We start from the raw sequence: 25,117 nt of genomic DNA, 5'->3' as shown, positions 1-25,117 counted from the left end.
CACTTGACTTGAGTGTCACCCGAATATCCGTTCCATCAGCGTTTTAGACTCCCAGGTAGCAAGTACAGCTTGTCTGGGATATCTGAGAGAATGTCTGTGACAACCTCAAGGACTAGTATTATCAACCTCAAGTATTATCCTTCTAATGTATTATCATGTGTCGTCTGTCACTATGAGGTCCTTGGCGATGTATTTTCTGTAGTCCCTAGTGTTGATTACCTGATCTTCGATGGCGAACATAAATACATTGGTCTCGGTGAAGAGCGCCGCGGTAGTGAACCACGCGTTCGAAGCTTCCTTATCCATGTTGTCTTGATAGGGGTCATTGTATGCCTGCCATGGAATGCCTTCTTTGCCCATTTTCCCGTCTTCTTTTCTTCCGTCTGGGTGGATGGGGTTTCATCACTGAGGTTGTGCAGGTTATGCCTTTTGTCTCTCTTCCTTATAGCCTGGTAGATTGGCGCTATGTTTTTCTGGAAGTAACCCTTCAGGTTTTTACTCGCTTTATTCTGTTGTTCGATTAGGTCTGTCAAATCTCTTTCTCTTTCTTTCTAGGTTATTGCCGAGTTTTTGGTATCCTCCCTTGATCGATGGCTGCCTTCAGATGGTGTTGTCGGCTCTTCATCACCATTGTTTTGGTCCTTCTCGTGGTCTTCACCAATTCGATGTTGGTCCACTCTATGATCCAGAAGGAGTAGGTTAGTACTGAGATTTCACGAGTGTTTATGGCTTTGACTGCATTCCTTCCATTTAGCTTTGCTTTTAACAGGCTTCTGAGTCTCTGATGTATTTCTCACTCAATGGGCCTTGATCTCGTGTTCTAGATGTTGAGCTTACATCATCCCCAACCACTTGTAGGCCTCTCCCTCAGTCATGACTTCGATCTGTTTACCGGTCTTCATCTCGTAGTTTCGTCCGACTGGTTTCCCCTGATGCAGTCCGTAAGCCTTGCATTTGTCTAGTCCGAATTCCATCTTGATGTCAGTGCTGAACTCTTCGGTGATCCAGAGTAGCTGTTGAAACTGCTTCTCGGTTGCGACTTAGAATTCAATGTCGTCCATGTAGATCAAGTAGGAGAGACTGTACAGGTCTTCCTCCCTTCTTTACGGGTATAACCATACTTCCTGTTATGAAGCATAGAGAATAGCAAGCAGCTCGAGTGTTAGACAGAATCATAGCGGGCTCAGGGAATTTCTCTGGAAGATTTCTGTACTGATGGGGATCGGTTTGGTCGTGATTTTCTCGACTTTGATGGTGGTCCTCCATTTGGCCACGGTTGCTTCTAGGAACTTTGTCACTGTCGGGTTGACACTAAAGATATTCGGTGTCTGTGTCAGCTGCTGTTCCGACCACTTGTTATGTTGTTTGGTCCTGTTCATTGTTATATCGGGCTCCACCTTGGTTACTTTGTAGAATTTTCACATGATGAATGTATTCATTTCGATGTTTCAGTTAATGCGCTGGTGTTTCTTCCCATCCTGGGCGGTCGCTAGCTCAGTTGATTTGGAAGCATTTCCGGTTGGTTGGGCTGGATGGTTTGCCCTTTCCTTTCTAATACTTTGTGGAAGCCATACTGGCGACAGCGCCACTTGCTTCACTGTTATCCCGGGAGGAATATGACTGTTGCCAACTGTTCGAACTGACTCCTCTGCTGCACTGAACGAGAATGACTTTATCCTTCACCACATTCGATGCAGTATGTTCAATGCTTCTGTTCGACATGTTCATCTGTCTATGAAAGTTGATTCTGCTTCGGCTTGCGTCCACTGATGGGTGTTAGTATTTAGGAGCCTCACCATATGACGCTACTTCCAGCCCAAACATTCATTTCGACCTTGGGAAGGTAGGTCGATGAAGTTCACACACATGGGCTGAATCCATTACGGTAATAATATTCTGAATGCCCTACTTCAGATTGATTAGAGTCCCATTGATGATGAACAAAAGCAAATTGAACAAGACAACCGACACATAACGACAAATATAATATCAAGTGCTTCACATACAATATACGGGATATATATATTGTAGGTGAAGCCTGTGTGATATGTATTAAAAATAATAAATAATAGGATTTTTATTTTAAGGAAATTTGGAATGGATCGACAAATCTTTTTAAAAGGCCCAAATGTAAAATTTCATGAAAAGCCGTCACTGGGAGTCGTTATATGCGGAAAGACAGATGGACAGACATGGTAAAGATAATAGGCGCATTATGCATATATGCTAATACTCCTAAAAACAAAAAGACCGCAGAACTACTTACCAGATATACTATCAAGTTGCGCGTGTACTAATGATGTAAGAGTGATAAATTTGACAACAAGCAATCTCTGCATTGTGTCGTTTAACCTGCTAAAGAGAAAAATAGTTCGAATTAACTTGAAAATTCAAAATATTATTAGTCTATAGTATTCAAAACAGAGTAGAGTAAATATACAGACAGAATTTTTCTATTCCTCTTAGAGTATAGTACTACTGTTAAATCTTTGGAACTATTTAATTATCGCAGAATGAGCCTTTTTTTATCCAGCATGTTTCGTTCAAAGAATGTAGTGACATATCGAGGATTCAGTGAGCCAGCCCACGGTGGAAAATATGCAAATGGCCATAAGTGGATTTCCGTTCACTCGTCGGCCCAGGTGCATCTGTACATTTGGATGATATACCCATATGGCGTTATCACCCATAAACACGAACTCGGGGCCAATGGCACCTCGGAATAGACGCACATGGGGAAAGATTACCTCAGTACAGTAGCGTGCACTGGTTACAGTACCGCCTTCCAGTATCTGGAGTTGTGTACGTCCATCCAAGATAACGCCTCCCCAGACGAGAACACCTCGACCGCCTTTCTGTACAACGTCTACAGAAAGGATAGACAGGATAGGAAGGGGGGAGGGGTTATGCTATTAGTTAAGAAACACATAAAAACCAAGGAAGTGAAGCCAGTCGACATCGCTGGACAGTGCAGTGTTGAGTCAGTTTGGTGTGACATAAGCATTGGGAGATCAAAATTGAGAGTAGGAGTGTGCTATAGGCCTAATGACTCTGATGAGTATAATAAGGAACTGTACAGGGAAATAGAGTGGGCCAGTAAATCAGAGAGTCTTATAATGGGAGATTTTAATTTCCCAGATATTGACTGGAATTTGGGGGCTGGTTATTCACGCACTAGCAGGGCTTTTGTGGATTTATTGGATGATTGTTTTCTACATCAGCATGTCTGGGAGGCAACTAGAGGGAGTAATACTCTTGATTTGATTATCAGCAGTGATTCTTCATGCATTAAGAATCTGCAGATAAATGAACCACTAGGTGGCAGTGATCACAGTGTGCTGAAGTGGGATTTACTCAAAGAGGTAACTACCATTAGGGGTAAAGGGAAGGGTTATTGCTTCCGTAAAGGCGACTACGATGGACTGAGACAGTATTTAAATTCTATACAGTGGGACCAACTGATGATGTTACCAACAGCAAATTCAAAATGGGAAGCATTCAAAGAACTTATCTTGGAAGCTACTAGGCTTTAAATACCAACTAAGAAATATTGTTCAAGGTTTAGGCCAAAATGGATGTCAGATGAACTAATGAGGCATATGGCAGAGAACAAAAATGCATGGGATACTTACAAATTAACACATGACACAGAAGCCTATGATATATACAAGTTGATATGCAACCAAGTTACAAAGGAGGTTAGGCAGGCGAAGGCAGATTACGAGAAATCTTTGGCAAGGGATGCAAAGAAAAACAGCAAAGAGTTCTATACTTATGTAAACTCTAGAAGGAAGGGGATGAATCAGATTGGTCCACTTGATATTGATGGGTCAACTGTTGATGATCCTGCTCAGGTAGCTAACAAACTAAATGAATATTTTGCATCGACATTCACACATGAGGAGTTATTCAGCAAGGGGAATGCCAGAGGTGTATTCAACTCTAGCAGTAAGCTACAGAATCTTGAAATAACTGGGAGTAAAGTGGAGGAGAAACTGTTGAAGGTAAACACAAGAAAGGCACCCGGGGTGGATGGGATCTATCCAGTTATATTAAAGGAGGCAGCAAAGGAAGTAAGCAAACCCTTAGCCATAATTATGAGAGCTTCCTTGGACTCAGGGGAGGTACCCATAGACTGGAAATGTGCAAATGTGACCCCAATTCACAAAGGAGGATCAAAGGCTGACACAAGTAATTATAGACCTGTGAGCTTAACTTCTGTTCCAGGAAAATTAATGGAGGCACTGGTTAAAGAAGCACTGCAGGATCATTTAGACAAGACTTCAGTTATAGATCAGACACAGCATGGTTTTGTTAAGGGGAAGTCTTGCCTGACCAACTTGATTGGATACTATGATGCAGTCACAAAAGAACTGGATGCATGGAATAATTTTGATATTATATACTTGGATCTTAGAAAGGCTTTTGATACTGTTGCACATGGAAGACTGCTACACAAATTGGAGCAGTGTGGCATTGGAGGCAAATTGCTGCTATGGATAAATGGGTGGTTGAGGGGGAGAAGACAGAGAGTGGTAATCAATGGACACTGCTCATCGTGGACAAACGTTATTAGTGGAGTCCCTCAGGGCTCAGTGTTGGGTCCATTATTGTTTTCTGTATTTATATATGATATTGATGATGGTATATCAAGCTTAATGTCCAAGTTTGCTGACGATACAAAGGTTGGCTGGGTTGTCAAGGACACTACTGACACTATGCTGCTGCAACAGGATCTGGAAAGGTTGAGCAGATGGGCTGAGAGGTGGCAAATGAAGTTTAACATTGACAAATGTAAAATACTACACATGGGAAACAGCAACCCCTGAGCAACGTATCAACTCTGTGGTACTACACTGAGAGTGGTAGAGAATGAAAGGGACTTGGGGGTGGTTGTGCAGGCAGATATGAAGTTCTCTGAGCAGTGCAGACGGGCAGCAAGAGTAGCTCGTGGAGTATTGTCAATGATATACAGGAATTTTTCCAGCAGGGATAAGGAGGTGATTATTCCATTGTATAAGGCAATGGTCAGGCCACACCTAGAGTACTGTATACAGGTCTGGAGGCCTCAATTCAAGAAGGATGTAGAGCTGCTGGAACGATTACAGAGAAGGGCAACAAGATTAGTGAATGGAACAAAGGGGTGCTCTTACGAAGAAAGGCTTAAGTTTTGCAAATTACAGTGTCTGGAGACCAGGCACCAGCGAGGTGATCTGATAGATGTGTATAAAGCCTTGAATGGTTTAAGCATGCTCAATGCTGATGGGAATCTTCCTCTAGCTCAGAAAAATCACCTGAGAGGGCATAAATTCAAATTGAGGAAAGACAGATGTAGGATAGACGTGCGGAAATTTGCCTTTAGCCAGCGGGTGGTTGGTTGGTGGAACAGACTTCCATCCCTTGTGGTGGAGGTTGATAGCCTAAATAAGTTTAAGGCTCAGCTGGACAGGTATTTTGAACGAACAGAGGGGTGAAGTGGAAGTGGGTTTTTTTTTTTTTTTTTGGCTGATGCTGCATAAGCTTGCTTTCTTGCATCAAATGCCTCTACTAATGCTAATGCTAATATCGATCCCTTTCAGTGATGTTTGCAGAGTGGTACCGTATGCCAACCTCTTGCCAGATTACTTGACGTACAGAATCACTGCTGTACGTCACACCCTTTAACACCTGCCCACTGATGGGCAGGTGTTAAAGGGACACAGCGTTGGCCGTCGGGCAAACAATCCATCTTTGTGGAGTCGCATGGCCACAGTAAACCGCGATATCCTGCGTCCTGTGCAGCTGGTTTGCAATGGATCCCACTGTCTGGTGTCGGTTCTTATGCAATGAATTCTGGCTGCTGAAGTGGGAAAACCATAAGCACCATCTCCCTCAACAGTTAAGGACCACGCAGCTCTCTGAACAGCTTAAACTTCAGCGTTTACCAGACATCATTGCCTGGAAACAATTAATAGCTACAATCAAAATGATGACTGGCACGATATCATCACCATGCTTCTGGCAGCTTTGTGAGTGGCACATCCCGCCATCTGCATTAAGAGGCACAAAATCCTTGAGAATGAAGACCAACAGACTGAAGATGGCCGACAGGTTTATACCCGCCAGTGCGTTAGAATCAATTCAGTGCCTAACACATATCGGAATTGACCTACTAAGGCTCATAGAAGATCTGAAATATAGGAAACAAACCGCAGTGTAGCTCGCTGAGGCTACTGTTGCCTAGTAGTTGTGTGAATTTCTGTCAAGAACTGTGTGTACGCAATTGAATAATGTATATCTCGCACAAGTTGATCAGTGGATGTGATGCTAAGATTAACTTTTGTATTACAATTGCCAGGACTCTAGACAGAAATGTAGTGAAGAGTAATGTAGTTTTAATGTCATCTTTTCGTGTATATTTAACCTTTCTTTCTGTACATTTTAGACATTCTTTTATTCACATTTTATGGTAATCCCCTGGCATTTTCTGCCGTGAAGGGAATTTGTCACTTACCAATGTACACCTATATTTTAAATTTGGTAGGACAAATAAAGATTTATTTATTTATATAGCGGCCATCATTGGGCGTTGTTTTTCGTGGTCGACCACCACTGGTCCTTCGAACAGCTGTACCTGTCGTTCTGAAGGCCGACCACGCACGTGAAACGATGCTATGGGCGATACCGAACTCTGCAGCCGCACTCCTCGCACTTCTACCTTCCTCGAGCTTCTCAATTATTCGACCCAGGGTAAAGTCATCCAGATGTTGTCTACTGGCCATTTCGTTGTCTGTAGCACTGTATGAAACCAATCGAACGTCTGTAACAATCGTGCTCACCATTCGGTGAGCACGATTTTTATTTGCACATAACTGCTAAACTGCTGCTGCTTTTATCTGTTCATGTGAGCTCTCTCATCACGGTTCAAATTTTTGCATATGCACCAGCTTTCTACTAAACGGCCACAGTTATGCAAATCGCCACAGGCTGTTTCGTTTGATTTTGTGTTTGTAACCTTTAGTAATAGTGTTGGTCCTTAAGTTTTGCACACCAGTGTAGTATTTCAGATTGCCAAATTCTAATGATTTCAAATGAATTACATACTTTCCTTTTTGTCCACAGTATTACCAAAAGCCTATATTCAGAACATAAGTTAAACTTTCCAAATCCGGCAGTCTATTAGTTGGTAACACGCATTTTCTGGTTTCTGGTTGCATAATCATAATTTTCTGATTATGCAAAGCGGCGATTTCACCTCAGGACATAATTATAGGTCATTAATATTAGTGGATGTATTATTATTATAATAAAAATGGTTTGTAAAGTAATTCAATAAAATAAAATTATTATTATTTAGTTTGATTTAACACTTTTTTATTTATTTATTATTATTTTTTTAAGTCATTTGAGAACTTTTTTAGAGCCTAAAACAACATCTCTATGTGATATTATCATCCGAAAATCCGGAATATTGCAAGAATCGGCAAGAGTTAAGTCCCAAAAATTGCCCAATTTGAGAGATTTCTTTCACAAAAACAAAAGGTTCGATTGTAACACATAACACAATACATACCAAAATACTTTACACATACTAAAAATAATACAATGAAAAAAATAATATAATTAATTCATAAAAATAAAAACAATAACAATAAAATGTATAATTATGTATTAGCATTTTAGCATTAGTAGAGGCATTTGATGCAAGAAAGCAAGCTTATGCAGCATCAGCCAAAAAAAAAAAAAAAAAACACACTTCCACTTCACCATTCTGTTCGTTCCAAATACCTGTCCAGCTGAGCCTTAAACTTATTTAGGCTATCAACCTCCACCACAAGGGATGGAAGTCTGTTCCACCAACCAACCACCCGCTGGCTAAAGGCAAATTTCCTCACGTCTATCCTACATCTGTCTTTCCTCAATTTGAATTTATGCCCTCTCAGGTGATTTTTCTGAGCTAGAGGAAGAATCCCATCAGCATTGAGCATGCTTAAACCATTCAAGGCTTTATACACCTCTATCAGATCACCTCGCTGGTGCCTAGTCTCCAGACACTGTAATTCGCAAAACTTAAGCCTTTCTTCGTAAGAGCACCCCTTTGTTCCATTCACTAATCTTGTTGCCCTTCTCTGTACTCGTTCCAGCAGCTCTACATCCTTCTTGAATTGAGGCCGCCAGACCTGTATACAGTACTCTAGGTGTGGCCTGACCATTGCCTTATACAATGGAATAATCACCTCCTTATCCCTGCTGGAAAAATTCCTGTATATCATTGACAATACTCCATGAGCTACTCTTGCAGCCCGTCTGCACTGCTCAGAGAACTTCATATCTGCCTGCACAACCACCCCCAAGTCCCTTTCATTCTCTACCACTGTCAGTGTAGTACCACAGAGCTGATACGTTGCTCTGGGGTTGCTGTTTCCCATGTGCAGTACTTTACATTTGTCAATGTTAAACTTCATTTGCCACCTCTCAGCCCATCTGCTCAACCTTTCCAGATCCTGTTGCAGCAGCATAGTGTCAGTAGTGTCCTTGACAACCCTGCCAACCTTTGTATCATCTGCAAACTTGGACATTAAGCTTGATATACCATCATCAATATCATTTATAAATACAGAAAACAATAATGGACCCAACACTGAGCCCTGAGGGACTTCACTAATAACATTAGTCCACGATGAGCAGTGTCCATTGATTACCACTCTCTGTCTTCTCCCCCTCAACCACCCCTTTATCCATAGCAGCAATTTGCCTCCAATGTCACACTGCTCCAATTTGTGTAGCAGTCTTCCATGTGTAACAGTATCAAAAGCCTTTCTAAGATCCAAGTATATAATATCAAAGTTATTCCCTGCATCCAGTTCTTTTGTGACTGCATCATAGTATCCAATCAAATTGGTCAGGCAAGACTTCCCCTTAACAAAACCACGCTGTGTCTGAGCTATAACTGAAGTCTTGTCTAAATGATCCTGCAGTGCTTCTTTAACCAGTGCCTCCATTAATTTTCCTGGAACAGAAGTTAAGCTCACAGGTCTATAATTACTTGTGTCAGCCTTTGATCCTCCTTTGTGAATTGGGGTCACATTTGCACATTTCCAGTCTATGGGTACCTCCCCTGAGTCCAAGGAAGCTCTCATAATTATGGCTAACGGTTTGCTTACTTCCTTTGCTGCCTCCTTTAATATAACTGGATAGATCCCATCCACCCCGGGTGCCTTTCTTGTGTTTATCTTCAACAGTTTCTCCTCCACTTTACTCTCAGTTATTTCAAGATTCTGTAGCTTACTGCTAGAATTGAATACACCTCTGGCATTCTCCTTGCTGAATAACTCCTCATGTGTGAATGTCGATGCAAAATATTCATTTAGTTTGTTAGCTACCTGAGCAGGATCATCAACAGTTGACCCATCAATATCAAGTGGACCAATCTGATTCATCCCCTTCCTTCTAGAGTTAACATAAGTATAGAACTCTTTGCTGTTTTTCTTTGCATCCCTTGCCAAGGATTTCTCGTAATCTGCCTTCGCCTGCCTAACCTCCTTTGTAACTTGGTTGCATATCAACTTGTATCTATCATAGGCTTCTGTGTCATGTGTTAATTTGTATGTATCCCATGCATTTTTCTTCTCTGCCATATGACTCATTAGTTCATCTGACATCCATTTTGGCCTAAACCTTGAACAATATTTCTTAGTTGATATGTAAAGCCTAGTAGCTTCCAAGATAAGTTCTTTGAATGCTTCTCATTTTGAATTTGCTGTTGGTAACATCATCAGTTGGTCCCACTGTATAGAATTTAAATACTGTCTCAGTCCATCGTAGTCGCCTTTACGGAAGCAATAACCCTTCCCTTTACCCCTAATGTTAGTTACCTCTTTGAGTAAATCCCACTTCAGCACACTGTGATCACTGCCACCTAGTGGTTCGTTTATCTGCAGATTCTTAATGCATGAAGAATCACTGCTGATAATCAAATCAAGAGTATTACTCCCTCTAGTTGCCTCCCGAACATGCTGATGTAGAAAACAATCATCCAATAAATCCACAAAAGCCCTGCTAGTGTGTGAGTAACCAGCCCCCAAATTCCAGTCAATATCTGGGAAATTAAAATCTCCCATTATAAGACTCTCTGATTTACTGGCCCACTCTATTTCCCTGTACAGTTCCTTATTATACTCATCAGAGTCATCAGGCCTATAGCACACCCCTACTCTCAATTTTGATCTCCCAATGCTTATGTCACACCAAACTGACTCAACACTGCACTGTCCAGCGATGTCGACTGGCTTCACTTCCTTGGTTTTTATGTGTTTCTTAACTAATAGCATTAGCATTAGTATTAGTAGAGGCATATGATGCAAGAAAGCAAGCTTATTCAGCATCAGCCAAAAAAAAAAAAAAAAAAAAAAACAACCACTACTCCCATTTCACCCCTCAATTCGTTCGAAATACCTGTCCAGCTGAGCCTTAAATTTGTTTAGGCTATCAACTTCAACAACAAGCGATGGAAGTCTATTCCACAAACCAACTGCCCGCTGGCTAAAGGCGAATTTCCGCACATCTATCCGACATCCGTCCTTCCTCAATTTGAATTTATGCCCTCTCAGGTGATTATTCTGAGCAAGAGGAAGAATTCCATCGGCATTGAGCATGCTCAAGCCATTCAAAGCCTTGTACACCTCTTTCAGATCACCTCGGCGATGCCTAGTCTCCAGGCTCTGTAATTTGCAAAACTTAAGCCTTTCTTCGTAAGAGCAACCCTTTGTTCCATTCACTAATCTTGTTGCCCTTCTCTGTACTCGTTCCAGCAGCTCTACATCCTTCTTGAAATGAGGCCTCCAGACCTGTATACAGTACTCAAGGTGTGGCCTGACCAATGCCTTATACAAGGGAATAATCACATCCCTGTCCCTAATAGCATAACCCCTCCCCCCTTCCTATCCTGTCTATCCTTTCTGTAGACGTTGTACTCCCCAAATTGCAGTTCTGCATCCCTTATATCTGTGTGACACTACGTCTCTGATATCCCAACAATATCTGCCTTTGATGTTTTGAGCAATACCTCAAATTCATCAAATTTATTTACTAAACTTCTAGCATCGGTGTGCACGCAAGTATACCTGCACCTGTTTCTATTCTTAGCTACCCTAACACAACCCATGTGTTTACTTGTACCCCAATGGCTCCCAGCAGTCTCTGAAATACCATGCATCTTGTTTTCCAGGCTTCTGCTCATTCTAATAGAACCAGTGCAAGAATCTCTTTCACCTCTGCCAGTGGCTACAGTATTGCAAGCAATATTGCACTATAAATAATATATATGTAGTTATCTTAACTTTACTTACCTAAAATTCACGTACAAAATCGTTCACTTCAAAGTTAAATTCTCTTCTTCATTTTGTATTATGTCACCATATTAATAACAATACACTATATGAATCCCTTTGTGGTAACCACCAGGTGGCAATACAGTATAGTCGAAACAGTGTCAGTCTTCTTGACAAGGGTATCTCTTCGTACTCTTTAGACAGGTAAACAACATTATAGTGAAAAGTTCTTTACATTTTCTTTCATTTGCCTTATTTATTAACGATATTCGATGATGGGGTCATCAAAAAAAAAATATATAAGCAATCTTTACGCAGTTGTCAAAAGCATTTTTATAATGTAAAGAAAACGTGCCAGTTCTGTTTTCTGACATTCATATTACGTAACATATTTTATTTCTTTTTCTTTTTTTTTTTTCTCTCAAACGAAGCAGAGAATGGAAAGTTATTATTGATGGAAAAACATGGGCATAAGCAGGTGGTGGCGGTGTTATTTATGATAAAGCGTGAGGAAAGCCTCAGATATTCGATTTTGGCTTTACGGATCTACCATATCACCTTACATTTTGTAATAAGTTTCAGATTATGATTTGATAAGAAATATAATCCAAAAGAAAGAAGAGACAAACTGGTACTCTCCAGCTATTTATTTAACACATTCTTGGAAACAAACATTCTAAGATTTTAAGGGTATGAAATGTTGGTATTACCTACATTGTCATAATAAAAATAGCTGAAAACGTCTAAACCTCAAACTGGTTTTATATTTCTAGATTTCTTTCTGGAAGTATAAATGCAATTTACACCATTTCCCTTTTTCTGAATTTCTACTAAATCGACCACAGAACACACGCAATTTACAGACATATTATACACAGCGCAATAAGGCCTACATTGCTGATGCCCCTACAAAAACCAACTTTTATCAATAAATCTATTGGCCGACTGTTCAAATATAGGGTGGTCATAAAGTCCTTTCCATTTTTATTATTTTTTATTAATTGAAAACTATGGTGCGTAACGCAACCCGTTTTTGCATTTTGATCAATATAGGTTCGAATATGCTTTATTTTTATTTTTATTTTATAGGTTGTTTTATTCAAAAAATAAATATATATCGAAAAAAACATTTCTTTGTGTAATCGTTTGTCTTCAAGGCTTGATTCATGTATCTAGTCAATAAAAGTGATTAATTACAATATTTACTGATATAAAAAATCTGGAGAGATAATTTTTGAAAAGTGTAATGTTTTACTGATTATATAACCTTTTAAAACTAAGAAAACTAAAACTATTTATGTAGGATTAACAATTTACCCCTCAACCCACTAGCCAATGGTGTATACCGAAGTAATTATAACAACAGAAATCCTGACGTTATTTGGTGAAGAACATATTCTTCATATACAAAAGTGAATATAAAGAATATATTCAACGAAATTGTTAATGTAATTTTATTTAATAAATCCGCTCTGGATCTCGTTATCAAGATAAATTGCAATACAGTAGAAGCTACTGGACTATTTCTAGTCTCTTCTCGTAAAACCATTTGCGAGAAGAGACCATTTGCCAAAAAATATACAATGTATATACATTGAGTGATCACTGAATTATGACTACCCCTACGAAAACTGAATGCAACCTGTTGACCACGTGAGGTACGAGAGTGCGCAGTTAGTCGACCTATGTATCATAGATAAGATGTCAGTGGTTCAGGAGGTAGTAAAATTCCTAGCGTGATGGGTAAAAGGAAGGATTTATCCGATTTTGATAAAGGACAGATTGTGGGTGCTCGAATGTCTCAATTTCCCAAACGGCTGTATTGGTAGGGTGTTCGAGAGCCGCCGTAGTTAAAGTGTACCAGGACTGGTGTCAAAATGGTCAAACAACGACTCCGACGGCAAAACTGCAAAGGTCAGCGAAAGGTTGATGTTAGAAGTGAGCGCCGGGTCCGACGGCTCGTACAGGCGAACAGGCGCAGCACTGTTGAAGACTTGACTACTCAATACAACATGGGCCAACCCGGAACAATATCTGGCATGACCATGCGTCGCACGTATGGGCTATACCAGCAGACGACCCCTACGGTATCCTCTCCTAGCCAAGGTTCATCGGCGTAAAAGACTCGCCTGGTGCAAAGAGCATGCTGACATGCTCTTTGCATTTTTTTTTTTTTTTTTGCTGGCATCAGCCAAGTTTGTTGATGCGGGATTGCATTACCCTGCGTGGGATATTTTATTATTTATTTATTTATTATTATTATTATTGTTATTTATTTTATTTTATTTTATTTTATTTTATTTTATTTTTTTTTTTTTTTTGCTGGCATTAGTAAGTTTGCTGATGCGGGATTAATTCCCTGTGCGGGATTATATATATATATATATATTTTTTTTTATTTATTTATTATTATTTTTTAATATATTATTATTTATTTTATTTTATTTTGACTGGCTCCCAGGTCTAGTCTATTGCTGGCGGATACCAGCAATCCCAGCCTGGGAGCGGGATTTCTAGTATCCACCAGCCTTGCACTACTGCTGGTGGGTGCGAGATTATAGTACTGGATTGCACCTGACAGATTTATTAGACCCAGGTCTGGCTTTACGTGCCAGGGATGAGCGCCGGGTTGCATTTATTCACGTGGTGGCTGCCCCGCCGGTGGAAAATTGACCTGACTTCACAATACACTACACATACACATTTGCACTATTCGGGTCAGAATACTGAGTTTCTTTTGCCAACAGAGTACACAGGTGGAGATAAACGTATGTCTGGGAGCTACCTAGCGACATGAATATACAATACAATACAATACAATACCTGCATTGCTGACCGCATTACGCACAGCTTAGTTGGGCATACCTCCCGAACGCTTCCGACATCTTGTTGAATCAATGCCATGTTGGATAGCTACTGTACTGAGGGCAAAAGGAGGACCTATGATGTATTAGGTAGATGATCATAATTCAGTGATCACTCAGTGTATATATATATTTTTTATTATTATTTTTTATTTTTTATTTTTTTTTTTTTTGCTTCATTGTTCTTCGATTTTTACGTCCCTTAAAAAACCGCCTCCGGGGAAAGGACGCCCTGATAGCTCGTACGTTAATCTGGCACAGTAGCCAACCTAAGGTAAATAATACTTTATGTTGACAAGGTCATAATATACAATTAAAAGCGATATTAATCTGATGATGGACCTGAATAGTTCATATGATGTCTGAGGATTTAATGTTTTTCCATTAAATGTTATATAAGTTACTTTATGTTGAATTCGTGGACAAATGTAGTCGCATCTGAAGAGCCTAAGCGCTGTCATCTACACTTTAGCATTAGTATTAGTAAAGGCACATGATGCAAGAAAGCAAGCTTATATAGCATCAGCCAAAAAAAATCTTCTAATTTCACCCATCCACGCATTCCAAATGTTTGTCTAGTTCTGCCTTGAATCTATTTAAGCTATCAACTTCTACAACGACAGATAGAATTTTGTTCCAGCAACCAACCACACGCTGGCTAAAGGCAAACTTCCGCACATCTATCCTACAACTGTCTTTCCTCAATTTGAATTTATGCCCTCTCAGGTGATTATTCTGAGCAAGAGGAAGAATCCCATCAGCACTGAGCATGCTCAAACCATTCAAGGCTTTATACACCTCTGTCAGATCACCTCGCACGTATCTAATCTCCATCCAGACAGTGTAATTTGCAAAACTTAAGTCTTTCTTCGCAAGAACAACCCTTTGTTACATTCATTAATTTTGTTGCCCTTCTCTGCACTCGCTCAAGCAGCTCTACGTCCGTCCTAAAATGAGGGCTCCAGATCTGTATACAGTACTCAAGATGTGGCCTGACCATTGCCTTTTACAAGGGAATAATCATCTTATCCCTGCTAGAAAAATTCTTGTATGTCATTGACAAGACACCATCAGCTACTCTTGCAGACCATCTACACTGCTCAGAAAATTTCATACACTGGCATGCAAAACTTAAGGACCAACGCTATTTCTAAAGGTTACAAACACAAATTCTTTACTTAAGGTACTCTTTACTGATGGAGTAGATTCAGTCTCAGCAGCGATTCTTTATGTCAGCTAATCTGTCGAGAGGTTGGCACACAGTACCACCCTGCAAACATCACTGAAAGGGACCGATATGGTGGTGAAGGTGTTCTCGTCTGGGGAGGCGTTATCTTGGATGACCGTGCACAACTCCATATACTGGAAGGCGGTACTGTAACCAATGCACGCTATTGTACTGAGGTAATCCTTCCCCATGTGCGTCGGTTCCGAGGTGCCATTGGCCCGAGTTCGCGTTTATGGATGATAACGCCACACCCCACCCATATCACTGCAGCTGTTGATATGCATTTGGAAAGTGCGGAAATTGTTCGTATGGATTGGTCTGCCCGTTCCACCAATCTAAATCCCATTGAACACATTTGGGACGCTCTGATGAGACGCCTAGCGGCACGTCTACACCCACCAGAAAATGATCACCAGCTGAAGATGGCGCCGTCAGAGGAACTTATCAACAACAATGTTGTTGATAAGTTCTTGCGGTAACATCATCCATTCCTCATAATTATCTCCTACTCTTCCCTTTGACTTAGGACCACCTCTTCCCTTTTTTCCATCTTTGGCAGTGATGCATCTGTATCATGGCAGCCGGTGCTATGTTGCGATTTTTGAATAAAGTCCCTCTGTACCGTTTTGTTTCCGTTGTTGATTCCTTCCTCATTTCTGTACCTCAGTAGGTTCCTTTGGTATGCTTTTCCCATATCCAAGTCACTCCTATGAGAAGCTACAGGTGAAAACCTGACTGGTCCTTAAATTTTGCAAATCAGTATATCTGCCTGCACAATTACCCCAGGTCCTTTTCATTCTCTACCACTGTCAGTGTGGTACCACACAGGTGATACGTTACTCTGGGGTCACTGCTTCCCATATGTAGTACGTACTTTACATTTGTCAATGTTAAACTTCAGTTGCCATCTGTCAGCCGATTTGCTCAACTTTTCTAGCTCCTATTGCAGCAGCATACTGTCATTAATGTCATTAACAACCCTGCCAACCTTCGTATCGTCTGCAAATTTGGCCATTAAGCTGATAACCCCTTACTTTGTGCAGCAGTCTTCAATATGCAAGAGTAGCAAAATCCTTTCTAAAATCCAAATATATGATATCAAAGTTATTCCCTGCATCCAATTCCTTCGTGACCACATCATAGTATCCAATTAAATTGGTCACACAAGACTTTCCCTTAACAAAACAATGCCGTGTCCGTGCTGTAAGTGAAGTCTTGTCTAGATGATCCGGCTGTGCTTCTTTAACCAGTGCCTCCATTAATTTTCCTGGAACAGAAGTTAAACTAACAGGTCTGTAATTACTTGTGTCAGGCTTTGATCCTCCTTTGTGAATTGTGGACTTATTTGCACATCTCCAGTCTATGGGTACCTCCCCTGAGTCCAAGGAAGCTCTCATAATTATGGCTAAGGATTTGCTTACTTACTTCGTAACAGACAAGAAAAATGCATGGGATGCATATAAATTATCAAGCGACTCAGAAGCCTATGGCAGATATAAGCTAGTCTGTAATCAGGTCACAAAGGAGGTTAGGCAGGCGAAGGCAGATTACGAGAAATCTTTGGCAAAGGATGCTAAGAAAAACAGCAAGGATTTCTTTACTTATATAAACTCTAAAAGGAAGGGGATGAATCTGATTGGTCCATTTGATATCGATGGTTCGACTGTTGATGATCCTGCTCAGATAGCAAACAAACTGAATGAGTATTTTGCATCTACATTCACACATGAGGAAATATTAAGGTTTGAAAATGGCAGAAGTTTATCAAATTGTAGCACAGTGCTTAGTGATTTTTTAATAACTGAGAGCAAAGTGGAGGAGAAATTGTTGAAGTTAAACATAAGAAAGCACCTGGGGTGGATGGGATCTATCCAGTTATATTAAACGAGGCAGCAAAGCAACTAAGTAAACACTTAGCCATCATTATGAGAGCATCCTTGGACTTAGGGGGGGTCCCCACGGACTGGAGATGTGAAATGTATCCCCAACTCACAAAGAAGGATCTAAGGGCAACACAAGTAATTACAGACCTGTTAGTTTAACTTCTGTTCAGGGTAAAATAATGGAGTCACTGGTTAAAGATGCATTGCACGATCATCTAGACAAGGCTGCAGCAATAATTCAGACACAGCATGGGTTTGTTAAGGGAAAGTGTTGTCTGTGTGAGTGACCAACCCACAAATTCCAGTCAATATCTGGGAAATTAAAGTCCACATTATAAGATATTCTGATTTACTGGTCCATTCTATTTTCCTGTACGGTTGTTTATTATATTCATCAGAGTCATTAGGCCTATAACACACTCATACTGTCAATTTTGATTTCCCAGTGCTTATGTCACACCAAACTGACTCGACACTGCACTGTCCAGCGATGTCGATTGGCTGTGCCTCCTTGGATTGCATGTGTTTCTTAACTAATAGCATAACCCCTCTTCCCTTCCTACCTGTCTATCCTTCCTGTACAAATTGTACTCCCCAAATTCCAGTTCTTCATTCCTTATATCTGTGTGACACCACGTCTCTGATATCCCAACAATATCTGGCTTTGATGTTTTGACCAACACCTCAAATTCATCAAAATTTTATTTACTAAACTCCTAGCATTGGTGTGCACGCAGGTATACATGCATCTGTTCCTATTCTTAACTACCCTAACACAGCCCATGTATTTTTACTTGTGTTCGCTTGAAGGACAACAGCGACCCCAGACTATCGACTGAAAAATATAAGGCTGAGAACTTATTGATAAGGCTATTTCAAAGTTTGTTTTAACCTGCGTTGAGGTAGCTCCCCGTTTTTTTTTTAGTTTACTGTTATTCGTAAAATATTTAACGATGTAAGCAGCCCACCTTCGGCTTTAATTACACACTAACCTCGTTGGTTAGACCCAAGCCAATTTTTGATAACAGGAAGCCGGTATTTTGGTTCATTTCTCCTTCAACAGAGCAATCAATTTAGCCCCAATTACGGGCGGGTTGGCCTGGCCCAATTCATCACAAAGATGTTCAGTGGGGGTTAAGGTGGTTCTGTTGTAAAACATTCCCATGTTTTACAACAGAACTCCTTCACAAGTGAAACATGCCTTTCCAGGGAAAGATCAATATATCGCTTTGCAGCAAGCCAGCCTATCACAAGTCTCGTGCATTATCAGCAAGGCCCAGAACGGAATTGCCCTCGTGGGTAACACATTTAGCAGAATTGCCGTCCTCCCCACACCAGGTAGAAAATACCCCAGTTCGATGCCGTGGATGATGTGAGGAATTTATATTGGCCTTTTTTCACAACGTGGCGGAGTTAGTCGGTCTCAGGAGAGGTAGCACGGTTTTTTCTCACGGAAACTCGGATTTTTCATCCAGTTAACGGCAAATCGACCACAGAACACATGCAATTTACAGACATATTATATACGGCTCAATATGGCCCAAGTTGCTGATAACCGTATAACACAACAACCAACCAACCAACCAACCAACCAACCAACCAACCGGAATTAGAGTTCTGTCTACTGTACGTACAACTGATACAAGCCCATATTGTGCTGTGTTTATTATGTCTGTAGAAATGTGATTCACAGGGTCATTTGCATGTTGTTCGGGCAAAAAATCTGGGATAATTCACTAATAAAAAAGAAAACCCATATTTCCTCCGCTTCCAGAAAACAACGCCTACCCTACTATATATGCTTTTAAGAATCCCTTTTCTCTGCTGATTTGTGCTGAAGGGATTCTAACGAAAACCTCTCCGAACGAGTGACAAGTGGTAAAAACACTATACTATCACGGAGGACCTGTAGATGGAAGGACTTTCTTTCTTGCAAAAAAAAAAAAAAAAAAAAAATATATATATATATATATATAATAATAATAATCAAGCTCTACGCGGAAACCGAGAGGCTACTTCGGATCAACGAAGAATTCAACAATGATATCTGGATAGAATTTGGTCTAGACAAATGCAAAACCCACGGATTGCACCAGGGAAAATTAGTCGGCTGAAACTACCAGCTGCAGACTGGTAAAGAGATCAAAGCCATGACAGAGGGAGAGACCTACAAATACCTGGGTATGATGCAGGCTCAGCAGTTAAAGCACAAGGAAATCGAGGCCTACCTGACTGAAAAATACCATCAGAGACTCAGACGCCTGCTGAAAGCAAAGCTGAACGGAGGGTACACAGTCAAAGCCATAAACACCTATGCAGTCCCCGTGCGAACATACTCCTTCGGGGTCATAAATTGGACTAACACCGAGCTGGAGGAGATTATGAGAAAGACTGGGACAATGATGACTAAGAGTCACCAACACCATCCGAAGTCGACGGTAGAAAGACTGACAATAGCTCGGAAAGAAGGAGGAAAGGGCCTGATAGACTTCATCGAGCAACAGAAAACAGCAATTATTAACCTGAAGGATTACTTCCAGAAACACACAGCAACACTCCACTAGGCAATAAGGAAGATAGACAAGCGGTATCCTCCACTCAACCTAAGCGAGGAGTCCCCTCCCATCCATAAGCCACAAACGAAGCTAGAAAGATGGGCAAAGAAGACACTCCATGGCAGACCACCATCAAGATCATAGATAAAAATTGCTTCCAATGCATGGCTCACGAGAGGGACGCTCTTCCCCAAGACTGAAGGATTCGTGCTCGCCATTCAAGACCAGGTAATCAACACCAGAAACTATAGAAAATACATTGCCAAGGAGCCCGCAGTGTCTGATGACACATGTCGACGATACCTGCTGGTTTCAGAAACGATCCAGCACATAACCAGGGGATGCAAGGTGATCACACAGACTGAGTACACTCGTAGATATGACCATGTAGCCAGGATAATACATCAGAAGCTTAGCAAGGAAATACCAGTTGATCAAAGAAAGTGTACCGTACTACAAGTACGAACGCCAGGCAGTACTAAAGACTCCAACCCACAAGCTGTACTGGGACCGTGCCATAATAACGGATAAGGCAATCCCACACAACAGACCGGACATAACTCTTGTGGATAAGAAGGAAAAGGCTACCTATCTGATTGACATAGCGGTACCCAACACTGGCAACCTGCAGAAAATCCATGGGGAAAAAATCAGGAAGTACACGAACCTAAGACAGGAGATCAAAGAGATGTGGCATATGTAACAAGTAGCGACCATCCCGATCAGTGTCAACCACAGGTGTGGTGCCAAAGACCCTACATAATAGCCTAGCAGCAATAAGTCTCCCAGCGAACACCTACAAGCAACTCCAGAAAGTCGTAATCCTGAACACTCGTAGGATAGTCAGAGAGTTCCTTGACCAACAGTAACACCCGACATAACAACCACCCTGTGTACTTGGCAGCAGTACCCGTCATGGGGTGGAACCCCCAGTCAGGGAGAAATGATATATAAAAGCAACAATAATAATAATAAAATACAGATAAGCCACCAAAAGAATAACGCAGTTTACACATTAAATATGCGCATGCCTCATAACCCCAATTGCTTCGTGCAAAATACTGATTAATTAACAGTAACCACATATTGGTTTTATATACAGTATATGCAGATATTCGTAACTTAAATTTCTTATGTAGTATTTGTTTCGCCTTCCGCTACCCGTTCGCAAAGGTCTGGTTTCGTTTCCTATCGGAGATTGTAGAAATTCTTTAAGGCCTCTTTAATCGGAGCTGTTGTTAGCCAATCTTAGACGAGCAATATGGACTTTCCCACCTTGAGTTACTCCAGGAGATTTCAGTCCGCCCAACATTCAAATTGGTACGTGAACATATACTTCTGGTTTTTCGTGATAGTATAGTGTATTTTATTCCCATCAACAACTGGAGGAATTTCTAAATTCCTTTATAATCAATGTTGTATCCAAAAAAGTAATTAAATAAAAAAATAAACGCTACACACTATCCCTTTGACAACGGTTGAGAACTGCATCAAGACGTCCACAATAATTTTTAACTACCTATAAAAATCTTATGATAATTATCAGCAATAGTACTTTATAAAGTTAAACGTTTCCAACTTATAAAACATAAGAGAAAATCCAGACTGCGAAGTAACGATCTCTCAGAAGATGACCAGCAGACACCATAAACTCTCTCTGGAGCTTCTACAAAACAAAACATTTAAAAAATGTCACTTAATTGTATGGAAATATAAAATATAATAGGCCCCCTTTAAATAATTTCCATTTTTTCCCCAAAATCCTTTCTGATCGATTTTGTTAGGTGTTTGATATTCCGTTACGTCACAGTTAAGCAGACGAATGCTCTTTCTTGTGAAGTCGTCTGACTATATTATGTAGTCATCCGTAGTAAAATGTTTATTTTACTTATTTAATACTAATCTATTCTCCGAATAGATTAGTGTTATTGACCTTTTACTTTTAATAAAGAAGGCTGGGAACTTACGTATTAATATCCTGAAACCCATTGGCAACGCTGCGTGGTTTTTGCTTCTAAGAAAATAGAGGGTGTAACTGTCAAACAAGTGAAGCAAGTTTTAGCAAAAGCGAAGAACTGTTGAGGTCACATGCTCTCGAAAAGGTACTTTGATAGGCTCTATTGGAATAATATCACGGATGACAATAGAGGAAAAATGATATTGCTTTTACTCGTAAAAAAAACCGTTTATTACAACCAGTGAACTGATGCATGGTTTCATTTTCAACTCACGCTTTGCTGATAACAATACGCTTTCATATAGCTGTTGACAGCAATTGTTACGCCATCTGGGGATGGAGCACAAAGCGTAAAGAATACGTGAAGATGATAAACTGTTTACAGGTTAGTGATATCGAGAAAGAACTGAACATTGTAACTTCGCTTAATATCCTAGAAAGCTCAATGCTATTTCAACTGTAATGCTACAAAAACAATGGCGAAACTACCATACCGCCAAGTTGAACACCGAGGAAGGTTCAATGGACCCACACAGTTAGTTTGGCTCAGTTATTAAGGATTTTTTTTTTTTTTTTTTGGTTTCCTCATTTATTTCCGGGGAAATAACTGGGGAAACAAAACAGGTAGTCAATTCCAAGACGTCTGGTTATACTAATTTGAATTGCTTAGTTAATGCAATAGTCTTATTACTCGCGGCAGAAAAATTTTGCCTTCACAATGAATTGTCCAGGTATTACACTGGTTTCAAACAAATGGCACCAAGTACACCAAAAGTTTAATTTGCTGTTTATCTAGAATATGTTTATCTATGAGATATGACAATTAGCATATTAACCTCTTGATGATGTAATTAAAGTCGCCAAAGCTTACCTTCCAGTTGTACAATTTTCAGACAGATATGTTTGAACTGGTTTCAAAGAGATATGTTTGAAACCAGTCCGGTACCAGGGCAAACGTTGTTATGAAGGCAAAGTTTCTTTTCCTGTGAGCTGTTGTGACTATTCGGTTAATTAAGCAGTTTAATTTGGGGTTTCTAGAAGTACCCGGAATTGACTGCCTGTCCACACCAAAGCAACTAAGGCTAGGAAGGGTTAGTATATCGTGTCTGTAAATTGCGAGTATCCTGTGGTCTATTTACCTGTTTGCTGGACAAAAAGCCCAGGTTTCCGGGAAATAAAATCATGCAATTCTTTCCTGTGACTAGCTAACTCAGCTACGTTGTAAAAAAAGCCCATAAAATTCCCCCAAGTCATTGACGGGTTCGAACCCTTTTTGCTGCCATTTGCCAAATTTCCGATCGGCCCCGCGTGATCTTTAACTCATACCAAACCCAAATGATGACGTACCTGACGCTATGGTAGTTTCGCCACTGCATTTGTGCCAAAAGTACTTTATGATAGGTGTAATTTTCGTTGGGCTACGTACGAAAAGTGCGTTTATCAATGGGTTATTAATCTTATTCTGGAATAACAAAAGACAGTAACATTACCTAATTAAACTAGTTCGTGTTTTAAAATAATTACTAGGTCAGAATTTTTCAAAGCAGCGAGGTCAAAGTTTTTGTTTTGCTATTTGCCGCAGTGTGATTTTCAAATGTAAAATCACATTTTTCATTGTAAATGTATAGTATTTTGACCAGAGTCACATTTACGGGAAGCTAAGGAGTATATACCGCTAGTCTCAATTGCGATAGGGGGCCCGAAAATATTCGGACAATCTAATACCTGCAATTTTTTAATCACCCCCAATGGTGCATAAATGGACTTTTATTTTAGCTACGTTATGGATTAGCATTAGTATTGCATATGATGCAAGAAAGCAAGCTTATATAGCATCAGTCGATATAAAAAAAAAACACCCTTCCATTTCCAGTGATGTAGCTATAGGGGGCCGGAGGGGTGGTCCGCCCTTTCGGCACTTTTCACGTGAGACACAATTTTGTTTTTCGACGATTCTTTTATTTATGTTAACTTAGTAATTTTTATTACTTAATTATTTTTTAACAACTAATATAAATAAAATATAAATATAACAAAACCATTACATTTCCCTATCATACTATAATTCAAATTCTTAAAAATAAAAGAATAAAACGCATGGCAAGGCGATCTAAATTCCATCGAACACATATGGGACGCCTAGCGGCACGTCCACATCCACCAGAAAATGTTCACTAGCTGAAGATGGCGCCGACAGAGGAATGGACGATGTTACCGCAAGAACTTATCAACAACATTGTTCTAAGTATGGACAGGCGGTGCAAAGCCTGCATGAATTAGGGGTGGCCATAGCTCCTATTGAGGACCACCTCTTCCCTTTGTTCCATCTTTGGCAGTGATGCATCTGTATCATGGCAGCAAGTGCTATTTGCCATTTTTGAATAAAGTCCCTTTGTACCGTTTTGTTTCCGTTGTTGTGTCTGTGTTGTTTCCTTCATCATTTCTGCACCTCACGAGGTTCCTTTGGTATGCTCTTCCCATATCCAGGCTACTCCTATGAGAAGCTACAGGTGAAAACCTGACTGGTCCTTAAGTTTTGCACACCAGTGTATAATTCACTCTTTCTTCAATTCATTCGCAATTTTCACTATGTAAACTGTAAAAAAATATGATATTCAAGTAGTCAAGGATTTTTTAAAAATTTAGGAATGAAAAGTATTTTCCCCATAAATTTGTGGCGAATTACTGGGTACACCAGTAAATGAAGAAAATTTCTAGAATGTTGTAAATTTTGCTTTCACGGAGAAGCGTTTGTTAAAAAAAGATAGTAATGTTAAAGGAAAGCAATGCCAAGAAAGAATGGTATATATTGAGTTGTACTTAAAAAGGCTGATGTAAATGTATCAAACACTTTGGGAATGTTAATGATATGTCATTAGACTCCAGGAAGATCCCCTTGGACTGGAGAAGTGCTAAATGTATTCACAATCCACAAAAATGGTCCCAAAGAGGAGTTCAGTAATTATGGGCCAGTGGGTTTAACTTCTGTTATTTTATGATCCACAACGAGTTGTCTTGATATTGCACTACCCTCAAACATAGTTGTTCTAAAGTAATGCAGTTGGCACTACTTTTTGTTGATGTCATTAAATCGTCCAGAAGTTAATCTGTTATTTAGGCATTGCTTCATCCCTTAAGCAAATGGCAAATTAACCTTTTGGTAATGACACGTTTGTTTGTGATAGTCCAACACCTGATCCACTCCTTTTTAAGGCAAAGTTATTCAATTCGAATTTCATTAAAGTCGAGAGCGGGCCACGTAATTGCGTCTAGAACAACCTGTCACATGATGAAACGAATTAGTTTCGGATAGAGTTTAAG

At 40.2% G+C, this 25,117-nt stretch overlaps 1 protein-coding gene across 3 annotated transcripts in view; it reads right to left on the bottom strand.

Moving 5' to 3' along the window:
* Window positions 1-25,117, bottom strand: part of Atg18a (Autophagy-related 18a) — a 541,369-nt gene that overhangs the window by 58,771 nt on the left and 457,481 nt on the right. The gene's annotated exons all lie outside the window — the stretch shown is intronic.

Source organism: Mastigoproctus giganteus, chromosome 4 (assembly GCF_048544385.1).
Source record: "Mastigoproctus giganteus isolate SK-2022 chromosome 4, ASM4854438v1, whole genome shotgun sequence".
NCBI classification, from domain to species: Eukaryota; Metazoa; Arthropoda; class Arachnida; order Uropygi; family Thelyphonidae; genus Mastigoproctus; species Mastigoproctus giganteus.
Note: the sequence above shows the minus strand (reverse complement) of the source record. Positions and strands in the feature narration are given on the sequence as shown.